This window comes from Nannospalax galili, unplaced genomic scaffold, assembly GCF_000622305.1.
Source record: "Nannospalax galili isolate Female #2095 unplaced genomic scaffold, S.galili_v1.0 scaffold277, whole genome shotgun sequence".
Taxonomy (NCBI): Eukaryota; Metazoa; Chordata; class Mammalia; order Rodentia; family Spalacidae; genus Nannospalax; species Nannospalax galili.
In genome coordinates this window covers 1,002,728-1,018,361 of record NW_008340240.1, presented here as the reverse complement: position 1 = coordinate 1,018,361, position 15,634 = coordinate 1,002,728, and the positions used below count along the sequence as shown (strand labels likewise).

The following is a 15,634-nucleotide window of genomic DNA, read 5'->3' as shown; positions in this document are numbered from 1 at the left end:
TGGAACAGACTATGTTGCTAAGAGGCCCGAGGACATTTTGACTTTTAGTAAAGAAACTGGCTATATTTCTTTGGGGTCTTTTTGCTCTAACTGCCTCACCAATTCCTACCTCCTATTCTTATCACACCATCCTCTGAAGAGATTACCCAAATTGTCAATAGGGAATAGGGACGCAGACCACTCTGGCTTCTTCCATGCTGAACAGGGACGTGGGGTGAGGCAACTCTTCTTTTTACACATTGCTGCAAAATGCTATTTTCTTTACTGTTCTTGCTGCTGGGACAAAATATATGACAAAAACAAGGGAGGAGAAATGTATGTTGTCTCACAGTTTCAGAGAGTCCAGTCCATCAGGGTGGGGAGGCATGAAAGCTGCTCATTTGCTGCAGCAGGAGTGTGTAGCGGTGTCTTGCTCACATACTGCTCAAGGTAGCCTGCATCCTCCAGTGAAGTTTCATCTCTTGAAGGTTCTGCAGCCTCCCAAATGGCTGAGGACCATGTGTTTGAGCACATTAGCCTACAGGGGACATTTTAGACTCAGGCCATAACATAACCCAGTTACCAGTTCCAAGCTTTTTTCATATTTATTATATTTTGCAGATAGATTGCTTTTCTAGTGATTTGTGACCAATTCCCTATTCTCCCTAGAAACCTCAATCCAATGCAAGTTTTCCAGAAAAGGCTAAATTCATCTCCACACCATGGCTTCATTTATGGTCCAATTGTCTTCCAGACAATTCATGGCCTAAAAGATACTTTATAAACATGAATCATTATAATTACTTCAAATTCTGCACGTCACTAGCCTTGAGAGTTGGTTATAGAAGCATGGATAGACCTACTAAGAAACGTAGCCCTAGTCTCTAACTTACCTTCATTCTTATCATACACATATGCCTGCTTTGTTTCTTTAATTAGCCTTGTCCTAAATAATTTCAATGGTAAAGGTATGAAAAACATTAAAACCTCTGGACCATTAATGTTAATTTTTATTCTCATTGAAAGTGTTTTGTTCAAGAATGAAAAATTAATGATTCACGGAACCTTTCCAGAAATGTAAGTGTGTAGATGCTCTATGGCATGACAATAGAAACAAATGGAATTTTGAGACTAGGATCTTGTTCCATATTCTAACCCAAACTCTTATAAGCAGCACATCTTGGTCCAATTACTGAACAACTCTGAACCTCAGTGTCATTACCCATCACAAATGCCTTCACTAAGTTTATCCTAGGTGTTAGCTACTTGTCTTATTGTTGTGACAAATACCTGACAGAAACAACTTGAGGGAGCAGGGAATTATTATGGCTCAATGTTTCAGAGGGTACATTATGTTGATAGGGAAGGCATGGTGCCAACCGGGTTCAGTCTTTGTTAGTGGGAACTTGCAGTGCAGTTTGTGCACATGTTGGTGTATGGGGAAGCAAAGACCTGGCCCAGAAGCAGAGGTGGGTATAATCCTCACTGTTTATCCCTATCAGCCTTCATCTGCCAGCAACATAGTCAAAAGGTTCCATAACCTCCCTGAAACAGCACCACCTGCTGGGAAATAGGTGTTCAAACACATGAGTCTCTAGGGGACATCTAATGTTCACTATATAACACCTAGTAACAGGGGAAAGCCATGCAAGGTACCAAGCAAGTACGAGCCTGGCAAGTTGTTAGTACAATATGAAGGATAGCTACTGTTACCCAGACATTTATGTTCTTTTTAAAGGCTTCAATATTGTAAAAAAAAAAAAACAGTATTGACCTTGGCTTGCTATGTGACCTTCCAGAAGTATGATTTTTCTATTCCTTATTTTAAAAGTGAAGGGTAAATATGACAGTTTCCATGTTTTAAAGGAATAACAGCATGGTTAAGTTTTCCTCAACACACTGTTTGAGTTTTTTCTTATGTGTTAAAAAAATGGGTAAAATATAGAAGCTAAGTGGAATTTATAGAGCAAGCTCTTAAGAAATCACCTTCTATGTAGGGAAATACAAACAGTATCTGTACAAATTTCTCATCTGATCTCACCCTCTATTTCAGGAGGGGGGGAGGAGAGAGAGAGAGAGAGAGAGAGAGAGAGAGAGAGAATCACTGCACTGCAGGCCTCTGACTTCAAAGCCTCTTCCATTTAAGCTGCTGTTTGACTTGGAAAACTCATGGTCAGATGCCTAGGCTCTAAAATAAAAATCAAACATCACTTAAAACCTCACTAACAGAATTCCCTGGCTTTTAAAACCTCATTCTTTTCCAGCAAGGAAAAGATGACCAGTGAAAGGAATACTATGTAATGAAAGATTTTTAGCCAGTCACGTTCTTGACATTGCCAAGGTCTCTCAGTGCTGAGGACAGTGGTGGCCCTTCTCCGCCCAATAAACAGACGCAGGGAACTGGGAGTCTCCAAATGACAGGCCTACTACAGAACACCAAGCATAGCCCAGCCTTAACGGAAACCAGGGCTATTCTTCAGAGTCCCTCTCCCTCAGGTGATGCCCTCTAGCTTCTTCATTCTCTTGGGTCACTTCAGAATTCAGGATCCTGTCCCACCACTGTCAGACCATGCCTCAGACATTCAAAGAAGATTTGCTCTCCTATTTTCTATTGAATTTTTCAATATTAGTCATTGGGGCTTTCATAAAATAATATCAAAATCTGAGTGATTTAATTAGCAGAAATTTACTTTTTCACACTTCTGAATCAAGGAACCGTGATTAGGGCACCAACACCGCTGGCTTCTGGTAAGAACCCCGTTCTTTGTTTGTCCCTGTTCTCCATTGTCCTTGTGCACGTACGGAGGGCTGGAGGATGCTAACTTCCTGGCTTCTCAGGTTGGCACTAAACCCATTGCGAAGGCCCCATCTTCCTAACCTTTTATCAAAGTTCAAGTACTAATGAGAACATTCACAATTTGTATAGCATGATAAATAACTGTGTAAATAAGAATGCTAATACATTAGTAGACAGAAATAAAGCTGTTACACTGTGTTCTGTGTGCACATATATGATTATTAGAATGATGTAGAAAAGATTAGCATGACCCCTGTGCAGGATCACATACAAATTCATGAACTGTTCAATATTTTTAAGCAAATGCCATGTTTTCTCTCATATATGGAACTTCAGTTTATAAAAAAGAGACATGGGGGCTGGAGAGATGGCTCAGCAGTTAAGAACACTGACTGTTCTTGCAGAAGACCCGGGTTCGAATCCAAGCACCCACATGGCAGCTAACAACTATCCACAAACTCCAGTTCCAGGGGATCCAACAGCCTCTTCTGTCCTCTGTGGGCATTGCACGACATGGGTGAACTTACCTACATGCAGGCAATATACACATAGACCTAAAATAAAAATAATAAATAAAATATTTTTAAAAATAAAAAATAAAAAGAGACATGAAAGCAGAAAGAGGGATTATTTAAGAAAAAGAAGGAGACCAGCAGGAAGGGGGAAGTACAGGTGATGGGGGGAGTAAAATGATCAAAGTATATTAGATACAAGTATAAAAATGTGTCTTAGCCAGGCATGATGATGCACTCTTTTAATCCCAGCACTGGATAGTCAGAGGCAGGTGGATCTCTATGTGTGAGATCAAGGTTACCCTGGTCTACATAGTGAATTCCAGATCAACATGGAATACCGTGTCTCAAAAAGACCAAAAACAAAAACAACAAACAAACAAACCAAAAGTCTTAATGAGGGACTGGAAAGACGGCTCAGCAGTTAAGAACACTGGCTGTGCTTGTTCGACTCCCAGCACCACGTGGTAGCTAAACTTCTGTAACCTCAGTTCCAGATGATCCAACACCCTCTTCCTACTTACGAGGGCACTGCATGACATGGTACACCTACCTACATGTAAGCAATACACTCATGCACATAAAGAGAAATATTTTTTAATATTAATGCGACCAATTACGTTTGTTCAATTAATATATTCTAAATAAAAGAGAAAATATGAGAAATTATCATGTCATTGACCATGCTAGATACTGAGTTTGGATACATAGCAGTATTCCCCCAATAAAGCATATCTCAGGTAAAAATTAAAGCTGCTTCCCACGTCACAATATTCAAATTAACACAGACTCCAAATTCCAAATTGAGTATATTTTAAAGCAAAATTCTAGTTAGAAAGCTGCTTGTGAAAAATAAAAATTCAAAGGATAAGAGATTATTTGCAGAATTAAAATGTTTAATATCTCAAAGCTAAGAAAGCCTGATATATCCAGCCTTGCTATAAAAACAGCTTAACTCCAAAGAGGCCATAGAGACCCCCACCAGATGGACTTGAACAAGTGCCCAGTCTACAAAGAGGAGGGTCAACTCAGAGGAAACATTTCCTCCATGCTTCCAAGTGAAGCCAGACATGTCGAGCAGGACCTTTGACTGATCTTCACATAGATGGAACTGGTACAAGAAAGGAGTCAGGGGCTCCTCCCAAGTCCATGTGATCACTAAGAAACAGATCCTCCAATGACCTGAAGAGTAAAAATAAATTGGTTTATTTGGGCCAACTGTATGGTCTTAAACACCCGAAAGGAAAGTATAACCAAAGATTACAGTGATCAGTATATTTCTTTAGGAGTTCAAGGGATTATACTTCCCAGACATTAAGCTTAAGTCACATAAAATGTTATTTTGGCCAGGCATGGTGGCACACGCCTTTAATCCCAGCACTTGGGAGGGAGAAGCAGGCAGATCTCTGTGAGTTCGAGGCCACCCTGGTCTACATAGTGAGTTCCAGGCCAGCTGGGGCTACAGGGAGACCCTGTCTCAAATAGACCAAAAAAAAATGTTATTTAGACAATTATTTCTCATTGATGATTTTATTCCTAAGCAGACAGTGCTGCCCAGATGTAAGACTTCAAATCTTGGTCTCCAATATTGTAGTGCCCACCTGTAGCTAAGGGAGACAACCAGCTATTGTTCTCCCCCTATCTAGAAGCCTTTGTGAGGGAACTGACATTGATTCTAGCCACTCCAACAGCTATCAATGTGCCTGAAAACAAACCCTAAGTCCATCACTCTCAAGCCAGCCTTGGAAGACAAAAGAAAAATGAGGAGGAACCCAAAAGAGGGGTGCTTTTAGAAGCTCTCATCAAGAAATCCCAATGGACTGTGATATGAGCATTTGAAATTTGCCCTGTTCTGACTTTTCTGGCTCCCCGTCTAGAATTTGTAATGCTAACTACTCTTGCCTTTACTTCTCCTTCACATCCCGTATTCACCAGTCAAGGACTTCATTTTCTCCCTACAGATAAGTTATGCAATTTGGGAGTCTTTTAGATAGACCCACTGAAGGGATATCCCAATTGCCTCACCCTACATCCCTGTTCAGCATGGAAGAAGCCAGAGCAGTCTGTGTCCCAATTCCCTATTGGCAATGTGGGCACCTTTTCAGAGGATGGTGTGATAAGAATACACACAGTCGGTCATAGGAGAACTTATAGGAGTCTGTTCTCTCCTGCCATTATATGAGTTCCAGGGACTGAACTCAGATAGTCAGGCTTGACAGCAAGCACTTAGTGAGTTCCAGGCCATCTGGGGCTACAGGAAGAACCAGTCTCAAAAAGACCAAAGGAAAAGAAAAAGAAAGAAAGAAAGAAAGAAAGAAAGAAAGAAAGAAAGAAAGAGAGAGGAAGGAAGGAAGGAAGGAAGGAAGGAAGGAAGGAAGGAGAAATGAAGGAAAGAAGGAAGGAGGAAAGGAAGGAAGGAAGGAGGGAGGGAGGGAAGGAAGGAAGGAGGAAAGGAAGGAAGGAAGGATGAAAGGAAGGAAGGAAGGTAGGAAGGAAGGAGGAAAGGAAGGAAGGAAGGGAGGGAGGGAAAGAAAGGAAGAGAAAGAAAGAAAAGAGAGAGAAAGAAAGAAAGAAAGAAAGAAAGAAAGAAAGAAAGAAAGAAAGAGAAGGAAAGAAGAAAGAAGAAAGAAAGAGGATGAAGTTGTGGAGAAAAAGTGTTGGGGAGACATGGGAGGTGTTGAAGTGTAGGGAGTGGGCATGGATTTGATCAAAACACCTTATATGCATATGAAATTCTCAATGAAGTTTTTTAAAAGTTAAAACGGCTTAACTCAAAGAGATGCTAAGAACAAAGTTCTATTGGCAGGAGGACTCTGTCTTCCTGAAGAGTTCCTAGCTTAGGCCTCTGAAATACTGAGCTTCCCCACACTTCCATTGCTTAGTGACAGCTTACACAGTGGACCCCTGCAGTATTATTCAGGCCTGGGAGCCACTGTTCCGCTTTACTGCAGCTGTGTCAGGGTGATGTTCAGAGCCAGGGCTCAAGGATCAGGTGACCAATTTCAGTCCCAGCACATTACCTAAACATTAGTTTCCTCCACTGTAATATGATCCATTTAGTTTGTAAAAATGTGAAAAGTATGTATGTAACACTCTTGGTACATTAGCCTTAGCAAATACTAAACAATACATATGGGCTATTTTGTAAGGATTTCCAAATCTCTGTTTAATCCACCACCTAAAGTTAGAATTTACTTCTCACTTGTGTTAGTTCCACTTTACTTACCACTGTAGATTAACCCACACTCCTGGGACTTCTCCCAGAATATTAATGTAGAGACAGGTAATATTACTCTTTATAGCATGACCTCTGACTTCTCTGTCCAATAACAGAGGACATCTGGAAATAGCATTACTAATCACTTTTCTAAGTCAAGAGTGAGAAATTCAGACCACAAGAGACAGCATCAGGACAAGCAGTCTACGAGAATGTTTGAAGAAGGCACTAGATGTGACTACAATGGTAAAAGTCACATGTATACTGTTTATGTCTCATGAGTTTGCCAAAAAATTACCTCCTTTTCCTTTATCTTGAACTTTTTTGTGAAATGTAATGCACCTACTTAAAAGGAACTCTGTTGGCCTTGTCAATAACTGTTTCTTTGCTTTTATTTATACTTTGGTTACCTAAACATTGATTTCTAAGTACTTCCATCTACACTTGAAATTTACATAGATATAATGACAGATTATCTTATATCTGACTTCTTTTTCTTAATTTTGTGTTTCTAACTTTCACCCATGTTAAATCTCATCCACATTCTACCATTTTCATTATTACATGATAGCCCACTCTCTGAATGACACAGTATTGTTTTCCTTTCCATTTGACAATTTATTCTTGGTTCCAGGATTTCCCATTTTAAATAATGCTTCTTTGAACAAATATATATATATGGGTTTAAAAAGTAAAATAAATATTTTAAAATTGAAATTCTTGATTTAATGACAAATAGAATGGGTACAATAGAAGACAACGCTCCTGCAAAACAGATCAATGCAAGGGACCAAACTGAAGCTCAGAGAGAAAACAGACAGGGAAGCCAAGCAAAGAAACATGCCAGAAAAGCTCCAATGCTGACTTGTACCAGCTCACCCACTCCTAACTGGGGCAATCACAGCCAAACTTGGAGCTAGGGCTTAAGCCACCAGAATGCCATGCTGTCTTGTCCCCTGGCCTGGAACCTCAGATGAACATCAGCCTGAAGATTCAAAGAGATTAACAGAGTCCTGAAAATATCCTTGAGTCTGCAGAGAACGGCAGCTGGATCCTGGACCGCCCAATTATTTGACTAACTCTTTAGTTCTCCTTTAAATTAGGGGATTTTAAAGTAGTTGTTTTGTTTTTCCCTCTTGCAATAGGAGCCCTAACTAGAGATAGCCCTTTGCTTTTGTGCATTCCTTCAAATGCTTTGCCCACTTCGAAAAGGAAAGTTGCTCTCATATTATGAGGTACTCTAGATGCATCCCTAGTCTATCTCAATTTATACTAATTTATACAAATGATCTTCATTTTGGGCCTTTCCAAAAAGAGTCTACCACATAGACCTAGGAGCTGGGCTGAAAGCTCATAGGATGTGTGTGCTGCAATGCAATCCTCCTTGAGGGTGGATCCCAGTTGACCCATATTCATTTAGCAAGCCTCTGCATTCCTCTGTCCTTGGCTCATTTCATGGACCCCTAAGTTAAATATATGGTTTTAATTAACACTAAAAGCTAAACTCTTAGAGAACAATGATTATAAGTAGAAGAGTTTGTGATTCCTCCTGGAATGGTATCATATTCAGAATGAAGGAAGACCTGAACATTTCAATACTTCTGCTTTTGAATTGAGAATGGACCTAACATTCAAAGCTGCCATCAGAAAGGGAGGAAAAGCGGGACCTGGTGGTATATGCCTTAATCCCAGCACTCAGAAGAGTTCCAGGCCAGCCTAGTCTACATAGCCAGTTCCAGCCAAGCCAGGATTATAATAGTGAGACCTTGTCTCTAAGAAAGGAGGGGATGAAGCATATCATAATTATCTTGGACTTGTCAGTTTTATTTTATTTTATTCCTTTATATTTGCCATTTTTGTTTTAACATCAAGATTTTTACACAAATATATATATTTATTTTTAAAAATTGCCATACTATGTATACTTTGTGCCATAACTTTTCCACTGAATACTTTTATACTTTCTCATGATAAGAAATGTATTTAAACATTACTATTTTTCATAGCAGTATATTTGGCTATGTTAAGATATTATACAGTGTATAATTTATTATACAATGGTGCTATAATAAACTTATGTATCATAAAATGGGGGACAGAACCTGGTTCCTTAAATTCCTGTAGCTTGCCTTACTGGAGTTTTTCAGCCCTCTCCTGTTGAGTTCTTTTTTTTTCTTCTCCTTTTCAGATGTAACATGTTAGGTCCTAGGCTCCGAGCAGAACAATATGTATTGAACAGCTGGTTATTATACGCATAGAAACTGCCTTCATGTGAAACTTTTTCTTCAAGATTAATATTGTTTATAATCCTCTCTTCCTTTTTGGAATTGTACTTTTAATTCACAGTTTAGTTTCTGATGTCTCTTTTTATTCTTTGTTGTTTTACCCTTTGTATCTCCTCCCCCACAACCCACATATACATAAAATTAAAGTCTAACAAGCAAGCTGTAAGGTTGGCCCACAGTGGCCCACAGATACACTTTCTTTTTGTCTTTCCAATATATCTTTAAATGATGCCTTTGCCACACACAGTTAATACGAGACGTTATATGACAATTCTCACTTCAAGATTCTCTTTTGAAAAATCAGGATATCTGGCACCCATGACATCAATTAGCTGCAGGAAGGCAGCCACTGATGTTTTTTCCTTAAGCCTAGCCCATATCACTTACCCACCTACTTCACTCTCACCCTTGGAAACCAGGAAGACAACATGGTACAGAGTAAGAAATAGCCTCCAAGTGGCCCATAGGGCCTCCAACAGCCCATGGACTGTCCTGTGTCCCACATGTTGTTGTGTTGTCCTAGGCAGGGCCAGAAGGACTTCAGAATGCTGAATTTGAAGGGGCCTAAAAGCCCTAAGTTGTGGTTGCCTGATAAGCATGCAATCAAGGATACCTCAGTAGATACCACTAGGTGGATGGAGGATGGGCAAGGTCACAACAACCCCTCTCTGTTCAGTACCACAAAGGAGGGGAACAAGGGAAGAAACAGGTAAAGCTGCATTATCAAGTCCTATAGCTCTGAGTACATGGGCTGCGTCATCCTCTCCACATTAAGGTTGTATCATAGTTCTCCAGAAGATCAGGACATATAAGCTTAGAGTCAGCTTCTCCATGATAATGATGGAAGTTTCATAATAAACCATTTTTATCTGCATTCTGTCATAGACTGTATTATTTTCTGCAATGGTTTTTACCCTCAAAAACTTTTCAAGAACCTCCTGACATAGCTGATTACCAGAAGAGTATTTTTCAAAGTATTTTCCATAGCCAAGTACTGAAGAATGTCTTGGGTAAGTTGTTGTTTTGGTTGTATTGTTATTAAGAAATTACCCCTATGCAATGCAGCCCAAAACAGCAACTGCCATTCCTTCATCAGTTTGGGAGAACACAGGAAGAGTGATTTGTCTCTGCTCTGTGAGGTGACAGCAGATGCCGCATGAGGGGATTCACATCCATGGCTGGGAATGGTTGACTTACTCAGATGTCTTGGGGTTATTGCTGTGTGTGTATCCGATGGGTGTCTGCTTGACTTCTTTATAGCACTGTGACTTGGCTCCAATAATAAATATCCAAAGATATGAGATATAGGAGCAACCAGGTTCTTAAGTCCTGGTTCCAGAATACTGCACAGCATCTCTTCTACTGACCTGTGTATAAGTCAAGGAAAGAAGACATAGAACTTATTTAATTCAAGTGTCAAAAAATTTGGGAGTCATGTTTTCAAGCTGCTTGTATCTGTCAGCATTCCATTACTGTAACAAAACACATGAGATAATCCACTTAACAATAGAAAAGACTTATTTTGGCTCATACTTTGGAGGTTTCAGTCCATGTTGATTGACCACTTTGCTCCTGGGCCTGTAGTGAGGCAGGGGGTGCACAGTGGTGCAAAGCTTCTCTCCTGGAGGCAGGGATGCGAAGGGGAGGAAGAAGAAAGGGCTGGAGTCCCACTCTGTCCTTCAAGGTTCTACCCCCAGCTACTTAAGACCTCTTACTTCAGGCCACCACTTAGTTGTTTTAACATCACCCAATAGTGCCAAGCTGGGCCGCCAAGCCTTTAGTACGAAGGCCTTTAAACGGGACAATGAAGATCCAAACTATAGCTATAGTCATTTAAAATTGAAAGAAGCAGGCTTCATCTTAGATCTTATCAGTACATGTGAAGCATCAAGATGGTAGTCCACTTTTAATATGTACCCCCGATTGTTCTTAGCAAAGCAAAGTTGGATTCATATGTGACCCCTCATTTTAACATAAAAGTTCTGTCTCCCCTATATTTCCTTAGCTAGGAGCATTTTATCACCACAATCAATTTGATGGCGAGAAGAGGGTTAAATGGCTCATCCTACACTTAATTCCTCCCACACCACAAATAAAACGAAGTGTAAGAGGATGTGGAATGTGCTGAGCTGGGGGTAGGTAGGGTTGAAAATCTTCACATCATCATAGATGTGCATTTGGTACATAGCTGCACCTCTCACAGGAAACTGATTTTTATCTGACATACCCCTCACTTCTGAGATAAAACTTCAGTGTACTATAAATCTTAAGTTGAGAGAGTTATTTCAGTGGGGTATGTGTTAGATGTGTTTCACTAGAAGCAGACCCTGAGATGCACACTGAATATGTGTAGTTTATTCGGGAAGTTCAAGAGTAGATGAGATAGAGAAGGCAAGGCAACCAACAGGGGTGATGTTGAGCCTGATAACGCCTCAGGCACCTAGGGGTTACTCTGAGTGGGAAGCTCTGGGAAGAGTTTCAAAACACACATCAGAGCTATCCTGCCACAAGTCATAGGGCTGGGATATTTGTACTCCCACCATAATAAGTAATTCGTAAGGATGCTCCTGGAAGGCTCCTATATCATTTCATAGCCAAAGTGGCTTCCATTGTCGGCCACTGTAAATCAGGTCCAGATACAGGAAAAATGATTCAGGATTTTAAGACACACTAGAACAGACCCACAAAATGTCACATCTCACAGCAAAGCAAGTCAGACCAAAGACAGCATCAACATAGGGGACTTTTGAACTGGTTCTTTCCAATGATACTGTGTTGCTGTTTTAGATTACATACAGAACTGCTTTCTGGAGGTGAAGAATGCTTCACTATGAAGCATGTACTTTTTCATCTCTTACTGAAGAAAGCAGCTTCTTATCAACAGAGGATAACTTGTGGAGTATCTGTGATGTGGTTACCAGATGTGTACTTTCCACAGTTGAGCTGGCCGCATCCAGAGTGCACCATGTCATGGTGCAAGAGTAAATCTGCAAAGGCTGCAGGGATATCTTAGCTGCCACGAAGGATGCTAGTTTTGAGGATTGCTTTGATGTCCTCTCTCCTGGTTTATTGTGTGGTATTTTATTTTACAAGCAGGGGAAACATCTGGGCAATTTCTTTCAGCTGGTTCCACTCTTAGGTAGTGTTTGCGATTGTTGTTTGGAAAAGGCCATGTTCAGTGTTGCCAGTGCTAACACATGTGCTAGCTTGATTTCCTAGTATTCTTCACATTGCAACAGCAAGTGTCCAAGCCAGCCCTGTGCTGCCCAGATGACCCTTGGATACCTGTTTCCACATTTGCTCTCATCAAAAGGTGAAGTGATTAGACAGCTAGTGGACTTTGACAACAATGTTCTGCCTATAGAAAAAATCAGTCAGTGCCTAATCATTACTCATGCAGGAGGGGGCCTGTGGAGAGGGAATTATTCCAGTTATTTTTCTTTGATCTATAAATTTATCCAGATTACTAAATACATATTTTCTTCCCCACTGAGACTTATTTTTTCTAGACTATTGCTATTCGATGGGGCTAATGCCATGGTATTTGGGAAGAGCCCTAAGACACAATGACGGGAATGAAGTGAGACTGTCTGTGTTGCTCTCTATGGCATCTTCACACTGGACACTGTATGTGCCTTTTGACATGCATGTCTATTCATCTGTTCTTCCTTGTTTTACAGTTGTCTTTCCCTGTGAATTAAAGCCCTTTAAGTTACACAGGCATTCAACAGTCAAAAATGCGCTGGAGTATTTTTTCAGAGACATGGATCATATATTAAATTTTAGTATTACAAACCAAAAGTAAAAGCTAGATTGTAATATTAAATTTTATTATTCTAAATCAGATAGACTAGACTTTGATATTGTTTTATTATTCTAGGTCAGAAGATAGAAACTAGAAACTCACTAGTCAAGTTCATTATGTAGATGTTGATCTGTAGATATAGACTCACAGACTGACATGAAGATGTATGAAAAATCAGAATATACCATATAGATATGCTTTATTTGGTTTGGAAAAATCTGAAATATCTATTGTGTGTATAGAAAATCTATATTAATAGTAAATACACTACTTTGGGTATGTGTGCAGGTACGTGTGCAGGTGTATTAGATTTGGTTGTCAGCTTGAAACACCTGGGAAGAGGAAATCTCAGTTGGGAAATTCAGATTGACCTGTGGGCATGAACCATATAGATATGCTTTATTTGGTTTGGAAAAATCTGAAATATCTATTGTGTGTATAGAAAATCTATATTAATAGTAAATACACTACTTTGGGTATGTGTGCAGGTACGTGTGCAGGTGTATTAGATTCGGTTGTCAGCTTGAAACACCTGGGAACAGGAAATCTCAGTTGGGAAATTCAGATTGACCTGTGGGCATGTCCATGAGGCATTTTCTTGATTTTTAAGTGATGTGGGAGGGCCCAGCCCACTATGAGTGGCACCACCCTTGTAGTCTTGGGATGTATAAGAAAGCAACATGAGGTGGCTTGGGAGATGGCTCAGCAATTAAAAGTATTTACTACTCTTTCAGAAGACTCAAATTTGGTTCCTAGCATCCACATGGTAGATAACATCTGTCAGTAACTCCAGTTCCAGGGGATCCAATACTCTCTTCTGGCCTCCACGGGTATTGCATGCATGTGGTGTACATATATACCTGCAGACAGGCTAAACATTCATATGCATAAAATAGTTATTTTTTTGTGTTTCCGAAACAAGATCTTCTCATAACCCCAGCTGGCATGGAACTCACTATGGAGACCAAGTTGGCCTCAATCTCATAGAGATCTCTGATTCCTGTGTGCTGGGATTAAAGGTGTGCACCACTACAGCCGGTTTAAATATAATTCTTTTTAAGCGGACTGGACACAAGCCAGAGGGGCAAGGCAGTGAGCAGCATTCCCCTGTTGCTGGCGCTTCAGTTTGTGCCTCCAGGTGTCTGCCCTGAGTTCCTGTCTGATGTCTCTTAACGGCAGACTGAAGTGTAAGATGCTATAAACCCTTTCCTTACCAGGCTCATTTTGGTCAGAATGTTTTACCACAGAAATAGAGAAGCAAACTAAACCTCAAGGTGTCCATTCATTTGTGTGCACATGTGTGTGGAGGCAGAGGTGGTGTCTTTCCTTGAGGGTTGTCTACCTTTTTTGAAACAGGTTCTCTCACTGTCTTCTGGGGTGTTCCAAGTAGGCTAGGCTATGTGACCAGCAAAATCCAGGGAACCTCCTGTCTCTACCTACTCAGCACTGGAATTGCAAGGATGTGACACGCACCCAGATTTTTATGTGAGTACTAGGGAATCAAACCCAGGTCCACATGCTTGCACAGCAAGCACTTTACCAAATGAGCTATCTCCCCAGTCCCTAAAAAAACTAATTTTTAATACAGGCACTTAGGAAAATTATATTCCTCTAAAAAATGATGAAACAGGGCTGGAGAGATGGCTCAGTGGTTAAAAGCACTGGCTGCTCATGCCGAGGACCTGGGTTTGGTTCCCAGCACCCACATGGTGGATAACAATTATCCATAGCTCCAGCTCCAGGAAATCCAATGCCCTCTTCTGGCCTCCATAGGTATTGCACAACAGGGTTGCACTCACACACAGGCTAAACACTCATACACATAAAATAAAAATAAAGATTAAAAAAAATTAAATATTTTGGCTACATTTTAAAAATAGCGTAACTATTTTGCCAATTAGGATCTTTTTCTGCTTCTTTCAAAAAGTTAAAGATTCAGCAACACTGGGCCCTCATTCTGCACAGTGACCACGTACTACAGCAAGAAACCACTGGTCCTGCAGAGGGAAATCCTGTCCAGTTTGCCACAGACCTTGGCACTTACTGTTGGCTGCTTACCGCTTGTACCCAGTGTCTGTTTATGATAATACACATTACCCTAGGTGTTGGAATGGGATTTGAAATTATGGAGAGACTGAAAGTTATAGAGAAGAAATTAACGTTTTCTAATCTTTGTTCATCTAGTACTTGTCATATTTATGAATGAATATGAGTTCAATGAATAAAGGTAAGCATGGCTCCTACCTTATCCTTTCATAATAAAGACACTTGCCTATAGGAATAGTAGAACACTGTGCCCCAGTCACCAGTAACTTTGCATACCTGCAACAACCACTGTGACTGGACTAGTTATCAGCATCAGGGCTGGGGGGAGTTGGGAGTTGGAGTGGCCAAAGGGCTGAGTTCATTGATATAGACTCTGGAAACTTTCCCCATCTAGGTCATAATATACCTTACTAATGAGGGGTAAGTGACCTACTGAACTTTATTTCTCAAAATACAGCCACCTGAGATTTCAGCTTATCATTTGATGCCCAGAAGGCAGGAAACCAAAGTTTCTCCCCCATCTTCCAAATACAGTCTTTCTGCTATTTAGTCCTGCTCAAGTAACAATAATGGTTTGACAGATACAGGAAGTGTCTTTATTTTTCCAGAAGGATCTTGCTTTGTAATGTTTCTTTTTGGTCAGAGACAACCCCAGGAGTGCACTACAACCAGGGAATGTGCTCATCAGGGCTTCGGCCTGGCTCAGCTGAGATTAGAGTGCTTCTGCCCTAAGGGTCAACTGAGGGACAGAGGCCACATGGATCCCAGAGTCCTACCTTCCACAAGAGTCAACCAAGTCAAAGAGAGAAAGGAGTATGATTCCTAGGACCCTCAGAATAGAAAACGAAGCAACAACTCCTGGAGTTTTACGTGTGTGTGTGTGTGTGTGTGAGAGAGAGAGAGAGAGAGAGAGAGAGAGAGAGAGAGAGAGAGAGGGAGGGAGAGAGAGAGACCTTTTGTAAGCAAATTCAGATTCCTTGCTCTGGCCTGTGA

At 40.6% G+C, this 15,634-nt stretch overlaps 1 non-coding gene across 1 annotated transcript; it reads left to right on the top strand.

Annotated features, from left to right (window-relative positions):
• Window positions 1-2,971: 2,971 nt before the first annotated feature.
• Window positions 2,972-3,073, top strand: LOC115070722. The gene has a single exon (XR_003849870.1). It is a non-coding gene; the product is annotated as a U6 spliceosomal RNA (small nuclear RNA).
• The last annotated feature ends 12,561 nt before the right edge of the window (window positions 3,074-15,634 follow it).